The sequence below is a fragment of the Pelophylax lessonae genome (assembly GCF_965119305.1).
Source record: "Pelophylax lessonae genome assembly, chromosome: 2".
Taxonomy (NCBI): domain Eukaryota; kingdom Metazoa; phylum Chordata; class Amphibia; order Anura; family Ranidae; genus Pelophylax; species Pelophylax lessonae.
This window is the reverse complement of record NC_138769.1, coordinates 55,175,393-55,198,476: the sequence shown is the minus strand read 5'-3', so window position 1 is coordinate 55,198,476 and position 23,084 is coordinate 55,175,393.

Sequence of the window (23,084 nt, the reverse complement as noted above, 5' to 3'; positions counted from 1 at the left end):
CAGTGGGCCCTGCTCGTTAGAGCTTACAATCTGATTACAAAAAAGCTCCAAATAAAACGTATTCATTAACTCATTTATGCCTGATGTTGTAATTTTTTGAATTTGTGCATGAAATTCAAATACGTTACCTAGAAAAATTCAAGTAACAAGAATTTAAATATACTTTTTTTTTGTTATTACGTTGTTGTTATGTGGTGTTCCAAAAATAGAACACTAGGCAAAACCACTGCTACATTGTACATAAAGTGGTTGATTTACTAAAGGTAAATAGATTGTGCACTTTGCAAATTGCAGTTTCATTCTGCAAGTGCAGTTGCCCCAGCTTAGTAAAGGAGCAGAAGCTCTTCTAACTACCATCATCCAATCATGTGCAAGCAACAATGCTGTTTTTTTTTCCTTTCATGTGATTGGGTATTCTTTGCAAAGTGAAGTTTTTTTTGTTTTTTTGTTTTCATTTACTAAACTCTAGAGCAACTACACTTGCAGAGTGCAACTGCACTTTGCAAAGTGCACAGTTTATTTTTCTAGTAAATCAATACCAATGTATAAAATCATGGTTCTTGTCTCATGAGGTGGTTACACCTGCTATTCAGTGTGATATTCAACAGAGCACTTCACATGTAAGGCAACATTACATTTTTTTCACATCAAAAAGTGGTGTTCTAATGACATTCTTTCTCTTTGATGGAGGAGGTTGCTGTGTAGTAGATGGAACTTGATTGCCAGGAAAGTCATCTTCAGGTGCGTATGAGGGATTATCTGAGTCAGGCTCAGCATCAGAGCCATCATTAATAAAATATGCCAGTGCACGCAACAAAGAAAGTGGCAGAATATTTATTGACCCACCTTTCTACCGTCTGTTCTGAGTCCTCATCAGAAACCGGTGCTATAGCATTTTCAGGTGGTTGTACAGTACCACTACAGCACTTGCTTCTAAGCTGTCATCTGTCTCTAACAGGTCAGTTATTTCATGTACACTTAGAGTTTGAGGCATCTTGAGACTTGTAAAAGGATTTCAACTGAAAAAACAGGAGAAAAGATATTAATCCTAGCGTTTTTGCCTAGTGCTCCAAAAATGGAACATGCAAAATGTCAAACCCATAACTAATACAACAATAATAATTTTTGTATTTTCTGTTTACAGCACAATAACATAACTAGTTAGACATGTGCATGATGTAAAAACCTGTTTTGTTTCATTTAGATTCCTTATTCTAGTTATTTAGCTTTGTTAAATTCGGTTGATTTGTTTAATTTGTTTTCGGGATTCATATTTGGAATTACCGTATTTATCGGCGTATAACACACACTTTTTCCTCCTAAAAATGGAGGAAAAAGCAGCAGTGCGTGTTATACGCCGATATTAAAAAAAAAAAACGGCCAGGAAGCATTGCCGAGAGCAGAAGGGGCGGGCCGGGCCGAGGAGAAGGAAGGACGAGCTGTCATAAGAGCAGAAGGGGGCGGGCCGAGCCGAGGAGAAGAGAGAACGAGCGAGCGCAGTAATCGGAAGTCCCGCCTATGACAGGCGTCACACGTCTCGGCAGAGGAGGCGGGACTTCCGATGACTGCGCTCGCTCGTTCTCCCTTCTCCTCGGCTTGGCCCGCCCCCTTCTGCTCTTATGACAGCTCATCCTTCCTTCACGGCCTGGCCCGCCCCTTCTGCTCTCGGAGTCGGCGCTGCTTCCCAGTCTTTTTTAAAACAAATGAGGTCAGTTCCAATGGCGCTTGCGATGCTGCATATTTGGACATTGCGCTTGCGAGGCTGCTTATATGGACACTTGGTGGGCTGCATGTATGGACACTTTGTGGGGTGCATGTATGGACACTGCCGGTGGGCTGCATGTATGGACACTTGGTGGGCTGCATGTATGGACACTTGGTGGGCTGCATGTATGGACATTTGGTGGGCTGCATGTATGGACACTGCTGGTGGGCTGCATTCATTGACACTGCTGGTGGGCTGCATTTATGGACACTGGTGAGATATCATTTGATTTAAAAAAAAAAAAAAAATGTTCTGAGTTCAAAGCTGTTTATGTTAAATTTAAGCTTTTTTCCTGAAATTTCTCTCCAAATATTGGGGTGCGTGTTATACGCCGGCGCGTGTTATACGCCGATAAATACGGTAGATAAATTTCGAATCGGTCAAATCTAAAATTTTTTTTTTTTTTTTTTATTCAAATGCGGCAGCCTAATAACCAAACATCTGATTGTTATTTATACACATTGATCTTCTTTGTATAAATAATATGTTAATTCAAAATATGCAACGTGTTTTAATTAATAAAAGTAGTATCTTACTTTCAACATTTTACAATGTACAATACTGTGCAGAGGTTTTAGCCAGCTGATTTCAGGTACAAATGCTTTTAAATATTTATATTTTATTGGTTTCTTTTTATCAATTTTACACTTGCAAAGTGAACAAACAAAGGAAAAATCTTCATCAAATAATTACGATTCTTTAAATCATCTTTGGCTTAACAAAAACAGCGTTATTTCGAAATGGTAATCTAATAACTGTTGGCTGAGTATTGAAATGATGCGCTGGAAGCTTGTTGAATGCAGAGAATAACTTTACTTGCATGGAGGATTGCAAAGCATGTCTTTACATCATGGAAACAGGAACTGAATTCACTGAGAAAAAAAACCCTTCCTCTCGTATAAAATAGAGCTTTTGATAACGCTCTGATTGGCGGAGCGAAACGCGTCAAGCCGTCCGAATATGTACTACGCAACGTCCGGCCACATCCGACTTCCGGTTTCCGGGTACACGGGTGAAGCGCACTGCCATTTGTTTGGCGGCCCGTGGGATTGTGAAAGGCGTACTTATTACTGCAACACTGTAAGTGTATTTTTATTATGCGCAACGAATAAAGCTTCGATATACTGCACGATGATAGCACTTCTCTTTTCTTGTAACCTATGAGCAATACCTGGAAGTTGTGAGCTGCAGAGAACCATAAAAGCCTATTGGCTGGCGGTCCCTCGAGGTTATCACCACCAAGGACTATTCCTAAGGCAGTTTATTATTTGGCTTCTGGTGAGTAGGGGACCGAGAGGGGAGCACCTACTCACGAGTATTGAGCACCGGCACCTTATATGAGCACGCAGCACTTTTATCTTATGTTTGGCACAAAGACTTTCACTATAATACCACATAATTGATTGAAGATTATATGAACGTTCTCACAAGAATTTATTTGGAAGATATTTATTTATTTATTCATTTATTTTTAGTCACTTAAGTAATTTATATATTGTACCTTAATGCACATATCTGTAAAGATTGTATAACTGTTGTACTCGGTACAGTTCAGGCACTAGCACTTTTGGCACATTATTGTTGATCAGAAATATTAATTTGGTTATATATACACTAGGCACATATTTGGTAGATAAGCAGCGCAGGTACTTTATTATTTCATTTGTTTAAAAGGCACCCCCTTTTACCAGCAGCAGCTTATTAAATATTTATACATTTATTTATTAATTTTAGTAGGTATAATCCTAAGCGCCAGCCTCACGCACCTTACAATACAATAGAGATTCACATGTACATTACACTATAATACTACAGCGTCACCTGCTGCATAAACAGGTATAATGCATACAGTATATAGTCATATCACATAAGAAACTTTGTTGTTCTTCTTCCAACAAAAAGTTTTTGATTTCAACAATATGTTTACAGTTCAAATTCAAATAGAATTCAAATTAAAATTTTAGTCAAATTTTAATTCGAATTTTGGAAATTCAGATGAATTTTGTTAAGTTATTCAGGGAATTTGGTCAAATTCATCTGTACTGTAATTCGAGGATTCGGATATATCCGAATATCCAAATACTGAAAAATTTGGCCAAATATTTATTCAGAATGAAATTAACCGCACATGTAAGGAAGTAATAGAAAAATAATTACTAGTGTAGGATATTGTGCAATAAAGTTGTATTTACCTGTCTTTGGATGGTTCTGAAAAGATGCTTCAGAAGATTTGCATCACTTTTTGACAAGCTCCCAGCTAAACAGTATCTGCAGCAGTGGCTAACTCTGTGCACCACGTGATAACATGTACCCTCAGGAGGCAGACATGTGTGAAAAATCAGACCTTGGCGATGACCTTGAGCAGTAGGGTATAAATAACTCCCACATCACTACCACTCCAATAATTGAACATCAGGCATTAATAGGTTTATTTAAAAACTGGGTTTTTTTTTTCAGCCTGCAAATATTTGTAAAATATAGGATGTGGCCTTCATACCGAAAATTTTTGAGACCCCTGATTTTTGCCATAGCTCTTTTTTGCAACAAAACTAACAGCACTGCCCTAATATTGCTAAAATCTAACATACCAACATGGTAGCATGACTTGAGGCGCTACTTGAATGCATTTAGATTTACTGTAATACATATGTCGGGACACACTACAGATTTGCTGGTAAATATTAAAGATATAACAGGTCAGATATGTACAAAAAATCCTACTATTCACAGCCAGATGACCATCTCCTATCTATAGTGTAGATGGCCACAACCAACCATATTTGATTGCCATTTTTCCTTGGAAACTTAGCTCACACCAGTAATGGGTACATAGGGCCTTCTGCCCAATCCACTACATGTATGCCTACTATAATGGCCCCTATAATATAGGCTTTGTCATGTGACAAAAAAACAGATGATTGAGGAGCATTTTTAACCACTTGCCAACCAGCCGCCACAGTTATACGGCGGCAGGTTGTGCCCACTCGCCAGTGGGGAAGCCGATACATGGGGCTGGCGGCCGCGATTGCCACCAGGCACCCGCGATCGCTCCCCGTGAAGAGAGAACGTATATATATATATATATATATATCTATATATCAGAGGTGGGGGACTTGAGTCACATGACTTGACTTAAGTCACAATTGAGGACTTGAGACTTGCTTGACTAAAAGTAATAAAAGACTGCTGCTGGGCAAAGCGACGTAGCCCTACTATATTGTAGCCCTACGTCGCTCCCTCAGGAGACTGTAGGGGGCGAGCGCCCCCTACAGTCCGGACCACCATGACCGGACGAAGGATTTTGAGCTGTTTGGACATTCAAAGTGTTTCTTTAATATGCCAAGAAAAAAGCACTAAGCAGTTTTGTTAATGTTGAAAATAAAATAAACCCTTTCCTGACCACTGACTTTTAACTGATTTAAAGGTGAATATTGGGGTAGATCAGTATTTTGACTTGATTTGTGACTTGATCAAAATAAATTACTTGCTTGACTTCTAGCAGTGACTCGACTTGACTTGCTTGCTTTTCCCCACAGTAACTTGGGACATGCTTGAGACTTGAAGGTTAAGACTTGAGACCTGCTTGTGACTTACACATGTGTGACTTTAACTCCCATGTCTGCTATATATACACGTCCACTTTATTAGGTACACCTGTTCAATTGCTTGGCAACACAAATTGCTAACCAGCCAATCAGTGGCAGCAACTCAATGCATTTAGGCTGGCCATACACTATACAATTTTCTTGTTCAACTTTCCTTTAGATTTACCAAAACCATGTAATATAGGGTCAAACCTAAACACTTTCGATTTGTATGCAATCAGGCAGGCCCTTGCACTACATAGTTAAAGGTAAATCTAAAGGAAATTGAATAAGAAAATTGTATAGTGTATGGCCAGCCTTAGGCATCTATCCCCGACGAAGACAACTTGCTAACTTTGAACAAGGCATGGTTGTTTGTGGCAGATGGGCTGGTCTGAGTATTTCAAAAATTGCTGATCTACTTGGAGTTTCACGCAAAACCATCTCTTGGGTTTACAGAGAATGGTCTGAAAAATGAGAAAATATACTGTGAGCGTGAGTTGCGTGGATGAATATGCTTTGTTGAGGTCAGAGGAGAATGGACAGACTGGTTCAAGATGATAGAGAGGCAACAGTAACTAAAAAAAAACACTTTTTACCAAAGTATGCAGAGTACCATCTCTGAACACACAACACATCGAACCTTAAAGCAGATGGGCTACAATGCAGATGACCATAATGGGTGCCACTCCTATCAGCTAAGAACAGGAAACTGAGGATACAATTGGCACAGGCTCACCAAAATTGGACAATAGAAGATTGGGAAAACGTTGCCTGGTCTGATGAGTCTTGATTTCACCAGCAACGTGTACCTAATAAAGTGGCCAGTGAGTGTATACACAGTGGGTAAAGTAATAAATCATACCCCTTTAAAATAATCACATTTTGTTGCTTTGCAGCCTGAAATAAAGACAGACACAGCTTTTGTTTCATTCGGCTATATTTACTCAGTGCAACTTATAACATTCAAGTGAAAGATATAACACCAACACGTAAGAAAAAAAAAAAAATTTAAAAACAGAATCACTGAGTTGGAAAAAGGATCACCCCCCTCCTAAAAATGACTTATAAACTCAATCAGGTTTAGTTAATCACCTTCTCAATGGCACAGTAGCAATTGATAGTACCACTGAGTCTACAACTTTGCCAGCCACCCAGGTCGGCTTAAACAGCAACACTGTCACCCAATGTGCAGCAGTGAGCAGTGGCAAAGTAGATAATTCTAAATCCCCAGAGCTATACTGCCCACCAATGCACTAGGATGCTTGTGCTAGGCCCAAGTCTGTCTGAAGGACTCCACCTGGCCATACTAGCTAGCGAAGAAAAATGGGTCACAGTAGGTGGGGTGTAGGTAAATTGGATAAACGGGCAGTCCTTAAGTGGTTTCTTCTGTCGGCTATCAGTGGGGCCCTTAGCTTTGGTGCACTCGCTTAGTTCCTGTCAAAAAATGTAGATAATCACCTTCTCACCAGTCCTGCAACACAGTGTTAGTTGCAGATGTAGAAGGGGCCCCTCATCGGCCTCTGGGTCTAGCTCTGGCTGACATTGCTGTGGGGGATGATGGTGTACAATCTCATTGTCCTTCAACCACACGGTTTGGCAACAGCAGAGCAGCAGTTGCGATGACCAGGGGTTACTTTTTTCAGCGGGAATGCGGGGGAACGCAGTTCGGCATCTCCAGGATTGACTTAGGTAATGCCAAGGGGTGCTGTGGTATGCTGCAGTTTCTATTGATGCTCACTGTTGGGGGATCTATTCTAGCTGTAGGGGATCTATTTTTTCAGGGGGGTCTATTGTTGCTGAGGATTTCTATTGCTGCTAGGGAGGGACCTACTGTTGCTGGGGGGTGGGTCTTATATTGCTGGGGGGGTCAGTTGTTGTTGGGAGAGATCTACTGTTGAGGGAAGGGTCTATTGTTGCTGACTGATGGAGAGTCTATTGATGCTTGCTGTGGGGAGATCTGTTGTTGCTACCAGGAGTCTATTGTTGCTAGGGGGGAATTTTTGTTGTTTGTGGTCCATTGTTGTTAAGGGGATCCATTGTTGCTGGCTATCTATCTTACTGATTTTCTTGTTATCATTACCAAATTCCATACAAATTACATAGCACCACAAAATGGATTGTCCTAAAGGGAAGTACTGGGAGGTGGGTAGGGGATGGAACCACGGAATGGTGCTCAGAGGTGGGTAGGGGTGGAGAAAAGGAGTGACAAGGAAAGTGGGAGTTCCTGCACCTATATAAATAAAGCCCTGGCAATGGCACACTGCTTCCCAATTGTTACAGTTGACTCACTGACTTTACCTCTAAAACCTAGCTAGACATATTACAAGGAGGTCTGCTCTATTTGTCCTTCTGGCGCCAACTGCCCTGAACTTTCTTGGGCAGTCCACTCAGAATCCCTTAGCTCCTCCTGTTGCTTCCTGGAACTCTAGTCTCTCACTGTTCCAAAAGAATACCAGCACCCCCTCCGCAAACTACATCTGTCAACATGCCATTTGCAGCTGTGCTTTTTTTCCCCTTTCTTCCCTAAGACGGGGACTGCCTGATGGGAGAAAAAAAATTGGAGGGGGAGTAGAGACAGATGGCGAGCAGGCGTGTTGGAGAACTGCTCTCAGTTGCTTATAGTTCCAAAGCATTTAATGAGAACGACTTGCCAGCACCTGGCTATGTTTTGTGTTATGGACATGAATCTCGATGAGATTCTGCAGAGTGTAGATGTGACCTGTGGTTTGATGGTTTGGCATGAACTCAGCTTGGCTTCTGCTGAGGATGTTATGCTGTGGTAGGAATGTAACAGGATGTGCAACTTGCCGAATTATCAGACAGAGAGTAAGTGTAGTTTGTATCTTACTAAACAGGTGCAAAATTAGAATAAATAATGCAAAACATGGTCAGAATGGCAAAGAGTATGTATACAATCCAGAATAATGCAAAACAGATTATGAAAGCAATGTCTCTGTGGCTCAGTCAGGGAAACATATGGCTGCATAGCATAGTCTATAAAAGACAGAACATAGCTACATGTGATTGTTCTTCTAAGCCTCACAGCAAAGTCCAGCTTTGGTAAGTGAAGTTTGTAGCTCTGGTAACACAGGTGAACAGCTGGAGGGATCCAAGGACCTGCAACAAAGTGCCACCCCACTGCAACTGGAGCAAGCGGGAAGGTGCCCCCATCAGGGAAGACATGCCCGTACAGGTGGGGGTTTGCGGCGCATATATACACGCATGCACAAGCCGGCAACTGTTCAGGCAAAATTACATGGTTGTGGACCAGGGAATGTGCAGAAGCAAACTCAATGCGCACTCGCAAACATGTACACGTGCCTGTCACTAATGCTGGCACCAGGCAGGCTATTTAAACTGGCTGCAGTATTTACTTGTTGCTGTTTGGTCTGCAGCTTTTTGTGTTATTCCTGTTCCCTTTGCTGACCTCTGATTCTGATCTGGCTTCTCCTGACTTACGTTTGTCTGTTTAATAACCCGACCGCTTGGATTCTTCTTCTGCCTGCTGTTTCTGCTCGATCTACCTGAACGTCACCAAACCGGCTCGTCTGACTCTGCACCTGCACTTCCAGTCTGTTTCAGCTGCTTCTTCAGTCTGTTCCAGCGTACCTACCACCAGCCTGTCTGCTGCACATCCTCCTGCTGATTGCTGCCACGCAGATTACTGGACTGATTGCAGGCACTCCTACGTCTCTGTGCTCTTGTGGCTGTATCAGTAATCTCCGAGCTGGTGCTGTACAAGAGGCTCTACTCTACACGTCAGACTCACTGACCGGGTATGTGACATCACCACAATAATTGGGTCTTCTGGAGAAGCTGTATCCTATTAGTCTCTGGCCCGGCTACCCACGTGCCAGTTTTGGCAGTAGAGCACTTCACACCTGGTTGCAGATTTGTTGCTCAGCTACCTCTGCCTCATCAGGTATTATTTCTCTTAGCAGCTAAGGGAAGGAAGCAGAGAAACGTCTCTGGCTGTGTCCAGGAACCCTGGAAATTGTGAGAAAGGGAGTTAAAGGGGTCTGCATCTGAACGTGCAGAATAAATGACCACTCTGTTACAGAAAGGTGAGGATTTATTTGCTCAGAATACTGTTGAAGTGTTTTCTGAGCTTGCTGCTGATACCTATCCCTCTTTAGTTTTCTGGATCATACTGGTCTCCACTTGTATGGATGGATGTTATGGAGCCTTGGTTCTATAATAGAGGATAGTAGCCAACACCCAAGACCAGGTATACAGTGGGAAAAATAATTATTTGATCCCCTGCAAAATTTGAAATTTGCTCACTTAACAAGCATGGTTTTAACATTTTTAATCATAGGTGTATTTTAAATGATAGAGACAGAATATCAACCAAAAATCCAGAAAAAAAACACATGATACAAATATTATAAATTAAGTTGCAGTTTAGTGAGTAAAATAAGTATTTGATCCCCAAGAAAAACATGACTTAGTATCACTTTTGGTCCACTCTTCTTTACAGATCTTCTCAAAATCCTTAAGGTTTCTTGCTTAAATTGTATGCGCTACCAGATAGCAGTATACTGAGCACGCAAGAATGTAAATAAGTGCCACATCCTACATAGACTAGAAATAGGTTGTTGGAGAAACATGGGCTTTAAAGGCACTGGGTATGTTAAAATATAACAATTTTATTGATTCACACCTAAAAATACACCAAAGACACAAATAACTCGCCTCAAAAAAGGCGTTGATATATATAGCCCACATAACAAACTAATAAAATACAAACATAAACACAAGCAGTGGTAACTGCGGTATTATTGGATACTTCACATCAAGAAGATCTCAGAGAAGATGACAGGTGCGAGAACTGCCGTCCATCGAGATCGGTTGATGTGATGATTGGTATACAGAGAATTCATAGAGCCAAGTTGCTCGACATGTTTCGCTTAGAAGGTTCTTCTGGAGCTAATAGTTCAATGCTCTGCATGATTAAGGTTTCTTGGCTGTCGTTTGGCAACGCAAAGTTTCAGCTCCCTCCATAAATTTTCTATAGGATTAAGGTCTGGAGACTGGCTAGGCCACTCCATGACCTTAAGGTGCTTCTTCTTGAGCAACTCCTTTGTTGCGTTGGCGGTATATTTTGGGTCATTGGGCTGAGCGAAGAAGGTTCTTATGCAAGATTTTACAATACATTGCTCCTCAATGCGGCAAAGTCGGCCTGTACCTTTAGCAGAGAAACAGGCCCAAAGCATCATGTTTCCACCTCCATACTTGACTGTAGGGATGGTGTTCTTAGGGTCATAATCAGCATTTTTCTTTCTCCAAACATGGCGAGTTGAGTTAATGCCAAAGAGTTCAATTTTGGTCTCATCTGACCACAATACTTTCTCCCAATGCTTCTCGGAAACATTTAGATGTTCATTGGCAAACCTTGTACGGGCCTGTACATGTGCCTTCTTGAGGATGGGGACCTTGCAGCCACTGCAGAATTTCAATCCATGGCAGCGTATTGTGTTACCAATGGCTTGACCAGAAAGACCACAGCATAGGGCAAGGTCTCTACAATTACGTAGCACTACCCCTGCAGGAGCCGCTGATTTTGTGTTCCAGGGTTTTTTTGTGCTGTGTAACAGCAGCCAGGCAAACAACAACATTCACTCCTTTGGGCACTCTAGACTCTAGGGGTTGCCTTTTTAAAGTTTATAGCTAAAAAAAGGGAGTGGCCCTTAATCCTAGCGATATCTAAAATATGAAGATATTAATGTGAACTCTCAGTATGTGACACGAAAAATAATAAAATAGATTTTTAATAAACAAAGCATAAAAAAACATGATAATGAACTCATAATAGTCCAAAAAAGCAGTGCATCCAAAGTTCCAGTGATATGTGAACCACGCCATCAAAAAGTTCCAGTGATATGTGAACCACGCCATCAAAAAGTTCTTATTTAAAATGCTGTGATCCTTCAAACGTGGAGATGATCATATATCACACAATCCAGTGTCAAATTCAACTGCTCCACCACTATGTGCAACGGCCACTCACCTTAACACTCAACCTTATATCCTTCAGTTGAATCAGTAATCTCCATAGGCTTGTCAGTCAATGTTGAAAGGTACCCAAATGGCCAATACATGGAACAAGAATGGAAATCCAGATAGAGTAGACGTACAGTTCAACCACTTCAGCTCCGGAAGGTTTTATCCCCGTAATTACCAGGCCATTTTTTACGATACGGCACTGCGTTACTTTAACTGACAATTGCGCAGTTGTGCAACGCTGTACCCAAATAAAATTAATTTCCTTTTCCCCCCACAAATAGAACTTTCTTTTGGTGGTATTTGATCACCTTTGCGGTTTTTATTTTTTGCGCTATAAACAAAAAATAACCGAACAATTTTGAAAAAAAAAAAAACTCGGGGAAAGATTTATTTATTTACTAGTAGTAGCAGCGATCAGCGATTTTTAGATTTGTGACATTGCGGTGGACAAATCTGACAATAAGTGACACTTTTTGGGGACCAGTGACACCATAACAGTGATCAGTGCTAAATAATATGCACTGTTACTGTATAAATGACACTGGCAGGGAAGGGTTTAACACCAGGGGCGATCAAAGGGTTAGATGTGCTCCTAGGGAGTGCTTTCTAACTGTGTGGGGGATGGACTGACTGCAGGAAGAGAGAGATCTGTGATCCTGATTAGTAGGAACACAAGATCTCTCCCTTCCTGTCTGACAGAACGGCGGTCTGCCTTGTTTACATATGCAGACCGCCTTTCTGTCATTCTCCTGAATGACCGCGGGTGGCCAGCGGCTATCTGGGCCTCCGGACCTGCTGATTGGCTCCCGCTATGTCCAATCACAGCGGAAGCGCGGCTCAGCGGCGCGTGCACACCCTCCTAGAGCCTTTTTAAGAAATCATGTACAGGTAAGTGATGTTGCGCTTAAGGGTCACCCTGCCACCGTAAATGTACGTGGGGCGGTCCTTAAGTGGTTAAAATTGCTTTGGCAATCAATCAAGTGAGACCGCGGGGTCACACACCATTAAGACGCTAGTACATCCAAACTTCTGGTCTCAGCTGCGACCGTAAATTACGTCACCCAGCTTCTATTGTTTTGAAAGTTTAACCACTTGCCGACAATATAACTTACATATACGGCAGCAAGGTGGCACTGCTTTACTAAATCAGGTACTTAGCACGTGATCCGACACTTCCAGGTAGGGGGCGCTCATGTGCAACGGTGGCGGGAGCTGATCTGCGGGTGCTGTGGACTCGATGTCTGCAGGCACCCACCAATACTCCCAGCACAGAGGCAGAACGGCAGTCTGTCTAGGTAAACAAGGCAGACCGCCATTCTGACAGGAGGGAAGGCATGGATCCTGTGTCCAGGGACTATGATCAATGTCTTCCCCTAATAAAAGCACCCCCCACACTACACTAAAACACTGGCTAGACACACAGTTAACCCTTTGATCGTCCCTGATGTTTAACCCCTTCCCAGCCATTGTCATTAGTACAGTGACAGTGCATATTTTTAGCACTGATCACTATATTCGTGTCACTGGTCCCCAAAAGGTGTCAGTTAGTGTTCGACTGTTGGCCGCAATATCGCAGTTCCGCTATAAGTCGGTGATCGCCGCCATTACTAGTACAAAAAAAAAATATCCCATAGTTTGTAGACACAATAACTTTTGCGCAAACCAATCAATATACTCTTATTGGAATTTTTTTAAACAAAAATATGTAGCAGAATACAAATTGGAGTAAACTGATGAAATTTGATTTTTTTCAATTTTTTTATTGGATATATTTTATAGCAGAAAGTAAAAAATATTGTTTGTTTGTTTTTTTTTTTTTTCAAAATTGTGGGTCTTTTTTTGTTCATAGCGCAAACAATAAAAACCGCAGAGGTGATCAAATACCACCAACAGAAAGCTCTGTTTTTGGGAAAAAAAGGACATCAATTTTATTTAGGTACAGCATCGCACGACCAAGCAGTTAAAGTAACACTGTGCCTTATCACAAAAAATTGCCTGGTCAGGAAGGGGGGTACATTTTCTGGAGGTCAAGTGGTTACTGAAAAGTAGTCATGTGCAGAACAAGAAAATTTGTTTCATTTTGTTTCAATTCATTATTTACATAAATTTGTTGAGTGAAATTCATTTAATTCGTTTTTGGAATCCGTTTAGTTTATTCAAATTCGATTTGAATTTTCAGAATTTGGTCGAATTAAAATCAATTCAACAGAATTTGGAAATTTCAAATTTCAATAAATGAAACAAATCTCATTTGAATTCCATTCAAATTCAAATGTACAGTATTCTTTTCGAAATTTTAATTTCGGAAGATGGTTATATTGTTTCTATTGTATTGTTTTTCCCATTCTATTCTGCTCTATTCTTTTCTATTTTATTATTTTATTTTCTATTTATTTCTGTTCTTTTCTATTCTTTTCTACTCTATTCAAATTCAAATTTATTTTATTAGAATTCAAATGTATTCTATTCAAAATTCAGAAGATGGTTATATTCTTTCTGTTTTATTATATTCTATTGCTTGTTTCAATTCTAAACTTTTCTTCCATTTTATTTTTTTACTCTATTATTTTCTATTAAAATTCATGTTTATTCTATTCAAATATTCTATTTGTTTTATTCTTTTGGTTTTATTAATTCTATTCTATTTTTTTTATTTTGTTCTATTCTTTTGTTTTATTTTTTTATTTTTTTGTCTATTCTAATTCTTTTTCTTTATTTTCTATTCTATTTTATTCTGTTCTTTAATTTTCTATTCTATATTGTTCCGTTTACTCTATCCTTTTTATTCTATTCTTTTATTTTCTATTCTATTCCTTTACTTTCTATTACAATATTTTATATTCTATTTTTTTCTTTTCTATTTAATTATATTCTAATATATATATATATGGAATATAATTCCAAAATGCAAATTTCAAAAGATGGTTACATTCTTTCTATTTTAATCTATTCTATTCTTTTCGATGCTATTCCAATTGGAATTAATTGTATTTGAAATTCCAATTTCAGAAGATGGTTATATTATTTCTATTCTATTTCTTTATTTTCTATTTTATTTTATTCTGTTTTACTCCATCCTTTTTATTATATTCTTTTATGTTCTATTATATTCCTTTACTTTCTATTATATTATATTATTTTATATTCTATTATTTTCTTTTCTATTTGATTATATTCTTTTCTATTTTATTCCTTTATTTCTATTCTATTTTGTTGTATTCGGAAATTTTAATTAGAATCAAATCTGAATACTATTCGAATTCGATTCAAATTAGAATTTCGTCCAAAATTTTGTTTTATTATTTTGAATTTGTTTAAATTCATTACTATTGTAATTCAGAAATTCAAATACATCCGAGTTCCCAAATAACGAAACATTGTCTTAATTTTGATTCGGAACGAAGTGAACCACACATGTCTAATGCAGAGTAGCTTGGGTAGAGTTCTGGATGCTGTGGGATACTCCAGAACTCTTGAAAAAGAATGTGAGGATGCATTTTCTCCCAGCTAAGCAAAACTAGGATCTTGATGAGGTAGGCAGAATCCTTAACAGGATGGCCAGGAAAGGCTGGCAGCCCTTCTGGCTGGGAATCTCTCTTCTTGGGAGAAGAACCCTGCTCTCTGGGACGCTAAACTATTTATGCACTCTCCAGCCACCATCTGGGCACACCTTCTCAGGGATTGGCTGGAGCTGCATAGATATTCAGGCTGCTTATTTGACTCACTATGTTCTGGAAATCTCCAGAAGACAGGGGGAAGCATTCAAACGTGCAGCCTGCAGAGCCCAGAACAGTCTTAGGCAATCACACGCTGCTCTGCTGATTACAGGTGAGCCACAAAACTAAATTTGCCCAATCAACCCTAGCAGCCTATCTAGAAGGGTGCTACAACTATATGCCATGTAATGAGAAAAATACATTAGACAAACCTGAACATAAATGGTGAGCACTATATTCATGTTGTTTTGTGAACTCAATCACATTAGTTTGTTGCATAACATGCTATGGAGGGTCCTCGTCTCCATATCGTTGCTGTGTCTTGATATTCATCTTGGGTTGGGTGGTTCCCTTCAGTCTAGCTGTCTGAGTGGCCTTCTTTTTGGGTTAAATATATTGTTGCTGTTTTGGTTTAAAATGGTTCTAAAGGCTGAAGGTTTTATACCTTCATGCGTTCTACACCTTTTGTGTGCTGCTCCCATCACAACACCCCTAATACTCACCTGAGCCACTCTGCGGTAAAATGCTGCGGTAAAATGAGATGAGCCGGTAAACAGCATTCCTTGGCGTGCCATCATCTGCACTGACAATCAGGGCACTCATCATCAGTGTCCTGATTATCAGTGCAGCCCCAACAGTGCTGCCAATCAGTGCCTATCAGTTATGCCTTTCAGTGCCTATAAGTGATGCCTGTCAGTGCCCATTAGTGCCTCCTCATCAGTGCCAACTATCAGTACCATCTATCATTGCCCATCAGTGCCGATCATTGCTGCTCTCAGTTCTGATCATTGCTGCCTATCAGTGCCCGTCAGTGCTTCATATTAGTGTTACCCATCAGTGCTGCATTTCAGTGTTGCCTATTAGTGTCCATCAGTGCTGCAGTGGCTCATCAGTGCTCATCAGTGAAGCCTATCAGTGCCAGTCAGTGCAGCCTCGTCAGCGCACATAGGTGAAGGAGAAAAATTACTTATTTACAAAATTCTATAACAGAAACTAAGGAAAAACCTTTTGTTTTTCAAGATTTTTGGTCTTCATTTGTTTAGCAAAAAACCCAGTGGTGATTAAATACCACCGAAAAAAAGCTCTATCTGTCTCATAAAAATGGTAAAAAATGTTGTTTGGGTACAGCGTTGCATGATCACGCAATTGTCATTCAAAGTGTAACAGGGCCTGGGCAGGAAGGGGGTTAAAGTGCCCAGTAGGCAAGTGGTTACCTTGGAATGGGGATATTTTTGCATAGCAGTGTTTGTTCGCTGTGTAAGTTTATCCCTGATGGCTTCCTGTTATTCCTGGTTGCTGTTTGTGTCTATGTGTACAATGATTAATTTGAGGTTAGTAAAATATGGATCATTAACCACTTGCCGACCCATCTGCAGTAATTATACTAGCGGTGGGCAGCATGTACAGGCACCATCATGTACCTATACGTCGGCACCTTTTTCTGGGATAAAGGGCCCCCGCCAACCTTTCCCTCCGCCGACTCCTGCTGTGATTGGACACAGAGGAATTTTGTCAGTAGGTTTCAGCCAATAATTCATTGCTGAAACCTGCTGATCAGCTGTGTCCAGTCACAGCCCAGAGCCCAGTGTTGACAAACACACATGGCTCAGTGCAGAGGGAATGATCTGTCTATTTCTTCTCTCTGCAAAGCCACCAACCCAGTGTCAGTTAGCATCAGATTTTCCGCCTCACTATCACAGTCCCACTAAGTCGCTGATCACCGCTATTACTTGTATAAAAAAAAAAATCCAGTATATATACCATAGTTTGTAGACACTATACCTTCCACACAAACCAATATACACTCTTTGGGATTTTTTTTTTTTTCTTTTTACCAAAGACGTAGCAGAATACATTTTAGCCTAAATTTATGATGAAATTATGATTAAAAAAAATGTAAGTGAAAAATATTGTTCTTTTTTTTTTTTCAAAATGTTCGGGCTTTTTATATTTATATAATAAAAAATAAAAAACCTAGTGGTGATCAAATACCATCAAAAGAAAGCTCTATTTGTGTAACAAAAATGATACACATTTCATGTGGGTATAGCGTTGCATGACCGAGCAATTAACAGTTAAAATAGCGCAGTGCTAAATAGCAAACAATGGCCTGGTCATGAAGGAGGTAAAACCTTCTGGTTAAAGACTCCTGTTCTTTGTTCAGTCATTGCTTGGTGAATTTTAGGGACTCTTTTTTTTCTGGACCAAGACGTTTTATTTTCACGAACTTCCTATTTGAGTCTTTCATCTGTCTATCATCATCTATTAATTTTAGGAGTTTGTTGTCTGTCCATGAAGATGTGAAGCCATCAGCACTCCAAATAATTGCATTTTGGGTGCTGTTGACTTCTTATCCAGTTCTGGCACAGCACCAACCATAGCAATCACTTTAAGCACCTACCAGTTATTTAAAACGTCAAATACACAGAGGATTGCAGCTTCTCTTTGGACATTATTGTGTTGTATGTCCATGGAATTTGATGATTGTCTGGCTGTGGTTTCAACATTATTGGGGTGGTTTTGGCTGTCACTGGTCTTTGTCATGTTAATTTTTGGATGTTCTTTGCTCTCACTGGTCTCTTGTTTATTTTCTGTATAAACCATCCTTTTGATCTGTTCTCCAGGTTCTTAGAGTGGATTAGTGTGTGTTGTTTAATCTATTCTCTAAGATGGAAATTTTCTTCTTGCAGTTGTTGAATTGAACTTCCTGTATATGAGTTCCTGAGTTGGTTGCTTACATTTCTCACCTAGCTTCCCTTGAAGGTCTTCATTGAATTAAAGTCAGTAATTGGTATAATTGGGACAAGGAGACTCTAAGGACCTCAGGTGAGGGGGTTGCTTGATAGGGACTTGGTGCAGGCATGTCTCTGGAGAATGTCTGTGCTGGTATTTATTTGTTCCTCACAGTTGAAGCTTGTAGGACCTTATTTGTACTTTATTATGTACTTTGGCCTGGTGTGTAAATTTAAGGAAGAGCTGCTCAAACGTCTCCACAGATATAGAATGGAAAGACAGGCCATACTCAGTGCAGAAAGGCAGCAATTACACCGCAATCTCCATCACCAGAGGGAAAGTAGTCACGCCGAGATTTCTATAGCGAGCAGTGGTGATCACCAGAGGGAAGGTAATCACACGAGAGCTCTATACAGAGGGTTGATGATCACCATTGTGAAGATAATAATACCAAGAGCTCTATACAAAGTGCTGGTGATCACCAGAGGGAAGGTAATTACACAGTGATCTTTATACAGAGCGGTGGTGATCACCAGTGGGAAAGTAATCACACAGAGAGCTCTATACAAGGCGGTTGTCATCCCCAGAGGGAAGGTAATCACACGGGGATCTCTATACAGAGAGGCGGTGATCACCGCGAGCTCTATACAAGAGAGGTAATGAATCCTGAGAGGGAAGGTAAACACACCGAGATCTCCATACAGAGAGGTGGTGATCACCAGAGGGAAGGTATTCACTCTGAGAGCTCTATACAGAGAGGTGGTGATCACCAGAGGCAAGGTAATAACACCGAGAGCTCTATACAGAGAGGTGGTGATCACCAAAAGGAAGGTAATCACATGGGGATCTCTATACAACGAGATGGTAATCACCAGAGGCAAGGTAATCACACTGAGAGCTCTATATAGAGAGGTGGTGATCACCAGGGGAAGGTAAATACACCGATAACTCTATACAGAGAGGTGGTGATCACCAGAAAGAAGGTAATCACACCGAAATCTCTATATAGAGAAGTGGTGATCACCAGAGGGAAGGTAATCACACTGAGAGCTCTATATAGAGAAGTGGTGATCACCAGAGAAAGGTAAATACACTGAGAACTCTATACAGAGAGGTGGTGATCATCAGAAAGAAGGTAATCACACCAAGATCTCTATATAGAGAGGTAGTGATTAGAGATGTCGCGAGCATAAAATTTAATGTTCGCGAACGGCGAACGCGAACTTCCGCAAATGTTCGCGAACCGGGCGAACTGCCATAGACTTCAATAGGCAGGCGAATTTTAAAACCCACAGGGACTCTTTCTGGCTACAATAGTGATGGTAAAGTTGTTTCAAGGGGACTAACGCCTGGACTGTGGCATGCCGGAGGGGGATCCATGGCAAAACTCCCATGGAAAATTACGTAGTTGACGCAGAGTCGGGTTTTAATCCATAAAGGTCATAAATCACCTAACATTCCTAAATTGTTTGGAATAACGTGCTTTAAATCATCCAGTGTGTGAATACGATCAGGTATGATGTTGTATCGATCAGGTAGTGTAAGGGTTACGCCCGCTTCACAGTGACAGACCAAACTCTGACACAGCAAACTCCCAATTTAACGCACCGCAAACAACCGCAAACAGACCAGAACCGACCAAAATGGGAGAGGAACTGGGCTTTAAGGGTTAGGGTTAGGGTTTTGGCTTAGGGTTTAACATTAAGGTTAGGGTCAGACCTAGGGCTAGGGTTAGAGTTAGGGTTAGAATTAGGGTTAGGGCTAGGGTTAGGGTTATTTTTAGTGCTTAGGGTTAGAGGGTTAGGGTTAGGGGTAGGGTTAGAATTTAGGGTTAGGGATTTAGGGTTAGGGGGGTTAGGGTTAGATAGAGTTTGTTTTAAGGTTGGATAGGGTTTGGGGTTAGGGTTAGAGTTTAGGGTTTGGGTTAAAGGTTAGGGTTAAGGGTTAGGGTTAGTGTTAGGGTTATGGCTTAGGGTTAGGGTTAGGGTCAGGCCTAGAGCTAGGGTTAGAGTTAGGATTAGCATTAGGGTTAGGGCTATGGTTTCGGCTAGGGTTAGGGTTTTTTTTAGTGCTAGGTTTAGAGGGTTAGGGTTAGAGGGTTAGGGTTAGAATTAGGGCTAGGGTTATTTTTAGGGCTAGGGTTAGGGTTAGAGGGTTAGGGTTAGGGGGTTAGGGTTAGAGGGTTAGGGTTAAGGTTAGATACTTAGGGTTAGAGTGTTAGGATTAGGGTTAGGTTTAGGGTAAGGGTTAGGGTTATGGTTCGAGGGTTAGGGTTATGGTTAGAGGGTTAGGGCTTAGGGTTAGGGATAGATACTTATGGTTAGGGTTAGGGATAGGGTTAGATACTTAGGGTTAGGGTTAGAGTGTTAGGATTAGGGTAAGGGTTAGGGTTAGGGTTGGAGTTAGAGGGTTAGGGTTATAGTTTAGGGTTAGGGTTAGAGTTAGGGTTAGGATTAGGGGTTAAGGTTAGGGGTTAGTGGTTAGGGTTAGGGTTGGGTGAGGTTTGGGTTAGGGCTTGTCTAGGGCTAGGATTGGGGGTTAGGGTTAGATACTTAGGGTTAGGGTTAGATACATAGGGTTAGGGTTAGATACCTAGGGTTAGCATTAGGGGGTTAGGGTTAGAGGGTTAGGGTTAGATATAGAGGGTTAGGGTTATATACATAGGGTTAGGGTTCGGATTTGATACATAGTATTAGGGTTACAGTTAGGGATGATCGAACTTTTGAAAAGTTCGGTTCGACCAGAACACCCGAACCTCCCGAAAGTTTGGCCCGGATTTCAGAACCCCATTGGGACCCGAACTTCGGTAATCAAAAAACACCATTTTGAAGCCCTAAAACCCAATAAATGCCCCTAAAAAGTGCCTAGGGTTCTGGGTCATGCCCCAGGGACTATCTATCACACAAAAAAAAGTTCTTAAAAATTGTCATTTTTAATAGAGAGCCAATTATTGGAAAAATGTAAAAAAAAATTTCTTTGGATTTATTGTCTGAGGGGTCTAAAAAGTGTACCTGTGAAGTTTCAGCTCTGTAGCATGTCCAGAACCAGAAAAAAAAGATAATATAGGTGTAAAAGGAGGGTCCATCCCTGCTCTACTATAAAATGATCTTTTTTTCTGGTTCTGGACATGCTACAGAGCTGAAACTTCATAGGTACACTTTTTAGTCCCCCCCAGACACTAAATCACACAAAAAAAAGTTCTTAAAATTTGTCATTTTTGATAGAGAGCCAATTATTGAAAAAATACAAAAAAAAAAAAAAAATTCTTTGGATTTAGTGTCTGGGGGGTCTAAAAAGTGTACCTGTGAAGTTTCAGCTCTGTGATTCAATTTGTGTGTGATTCAATGATGGCTTTTTCTTCTACAGTTATCAGCCACAAACTGCTATCTGGAACTTGATAAAGAAAAAAAATATTGACTTGCATTAGCCAGGAATCGAACCCGGGGCTCCCATAATGGTAAACGGTTTCCCTACCATAGAACCAGCGTACTAATGCAGTTATACCTGGTATAAAATGTCCTGTTGTCTTTCATTACCATAATCTGCACAGTGAAAAGGCATTGTACTTAGCTATGATCATTTTGACCACTTTGTTCACAAGTTAAAACCATTTTTTTCCCTAGAAAACTACTTAGAACCCCCAAACATTATATATATATATTTAGCAAAGACTCTGGAGAATAAAATGTCGGTCATTGCAATATTTTTTGTCACGCGGTATTTGAGCAGCGTTCTTTAAAACGCCATTTTTTTGGAAAAATTTAGAAAAATCACATTTCACTGCATTTAAAAAATACTAAACAGTAAAGTTAGCCAATTTTTTTAATATATTGTGAAAGATGATGTCACGCCAAGTAAATAGATACCCAACATGTTATGGTTTAAAATTGCGCTAATCTCTAATTACGGTCAATAGAGATCTCAATAGGTGACGCTTTAAATTTTTTTAACGGTTACCAGTTGAGAGTTAGAGTGTAGCTCTATTTTTTAAATTATTGCCCACGCTCTGGCAATCGCGGTGATGCCTCACATGTGTGGTTTGAACAGGGATTTCATTTGCGGCTCGACTTCCGTATACGTTTTTTTTTGTGCGCGAGCTAACGGTTACGGGGGGCGGCTAAATTTTTTTTTCCCATTTATTTATTTATTTTTTTAACTTTATTACAGTTTAAAAAAAATAAAAAATCTGATCACTTTTATTGTTGTCACAAGCAATGTAAACATCCCTTGTGACACTAATATGTAGTGACAGGTACTCTTTATGGAGGGATCGAGGGTCTAAAAGATCCTAGACCCCTCCACTACACTTCCCTGAATGCAAAACGCCGAAAACAGCGTTTTTGCATACAGCCGTTTTTTAAATTTGCCGCCTTTTGCAGCACACTAACCCGGAAGTGACGTCATGGATGCCGCCTCCGGGTTACGTCATCTGAGACCCGATCGAAGCCGTTTCTGGCTTTGATCGGGACTCCATCCAGCCGGCGGACGTGCCGGTTGGGTGCTCGGGGCTCCCGGTGGCACGGGAGCCCCGAACAAAGTCACGGAAGGCGGCGGGAGGGGGGTGGACGTCCCCTCCCGCTCACCCAAGTAACGATCGAGCGGCTCCCGAGCCGCATCGGTCGTTACCGACGGAAAGCCAACCATCGGCTATAAACCACGGTACCGGGATGGTGCCTCTAGCTAGAGGCATCATCCCGGTACACTACCGCAAAGTTTGCCGACGTAGATCTACGTCCCTTTGCGGTAAGTGTTTAATTAAATTAATTGTCATTTTTGTTCTTTCTTTGGTATTTTAATAAAAATATACATATTTTTTTTTTTAATTAAATTAACCACTTAAGCCCGGAGGATTTGGCTGCTCAAAGACCAGGGCCTATTTTGCGATTCGGCACTGCGTGACTTTAACGGACAATTGCGCGGTTGTGCGATTTTTACTTTTTGCACTATGAACAAAAAAAGAGCGACAATTTTGAAAAAATGTAAAAATCAAATTTTTTTAACATTTTAGGCCAATTTGTTTTCCGCTACATATTTTTGGTGAAAAATATCGCAATAAGCATATTTTGATAGGGCTTGCGCAAAAGTTATTGTGTTTACTAACTACGTGAAAGATTTATGTCATTTTTATTGTTTTTGTTTTTTTTAACTATTATTATTATTCAGGATTTCTATAGTGCCAGCTTTTTATGTAGCGCTTTACAATATTAGAGGGAGACAATACATTTACAATACAGTAAAATACAAGAAGGATTAAGAGGGTCCTGCTCAGAAGAGCTT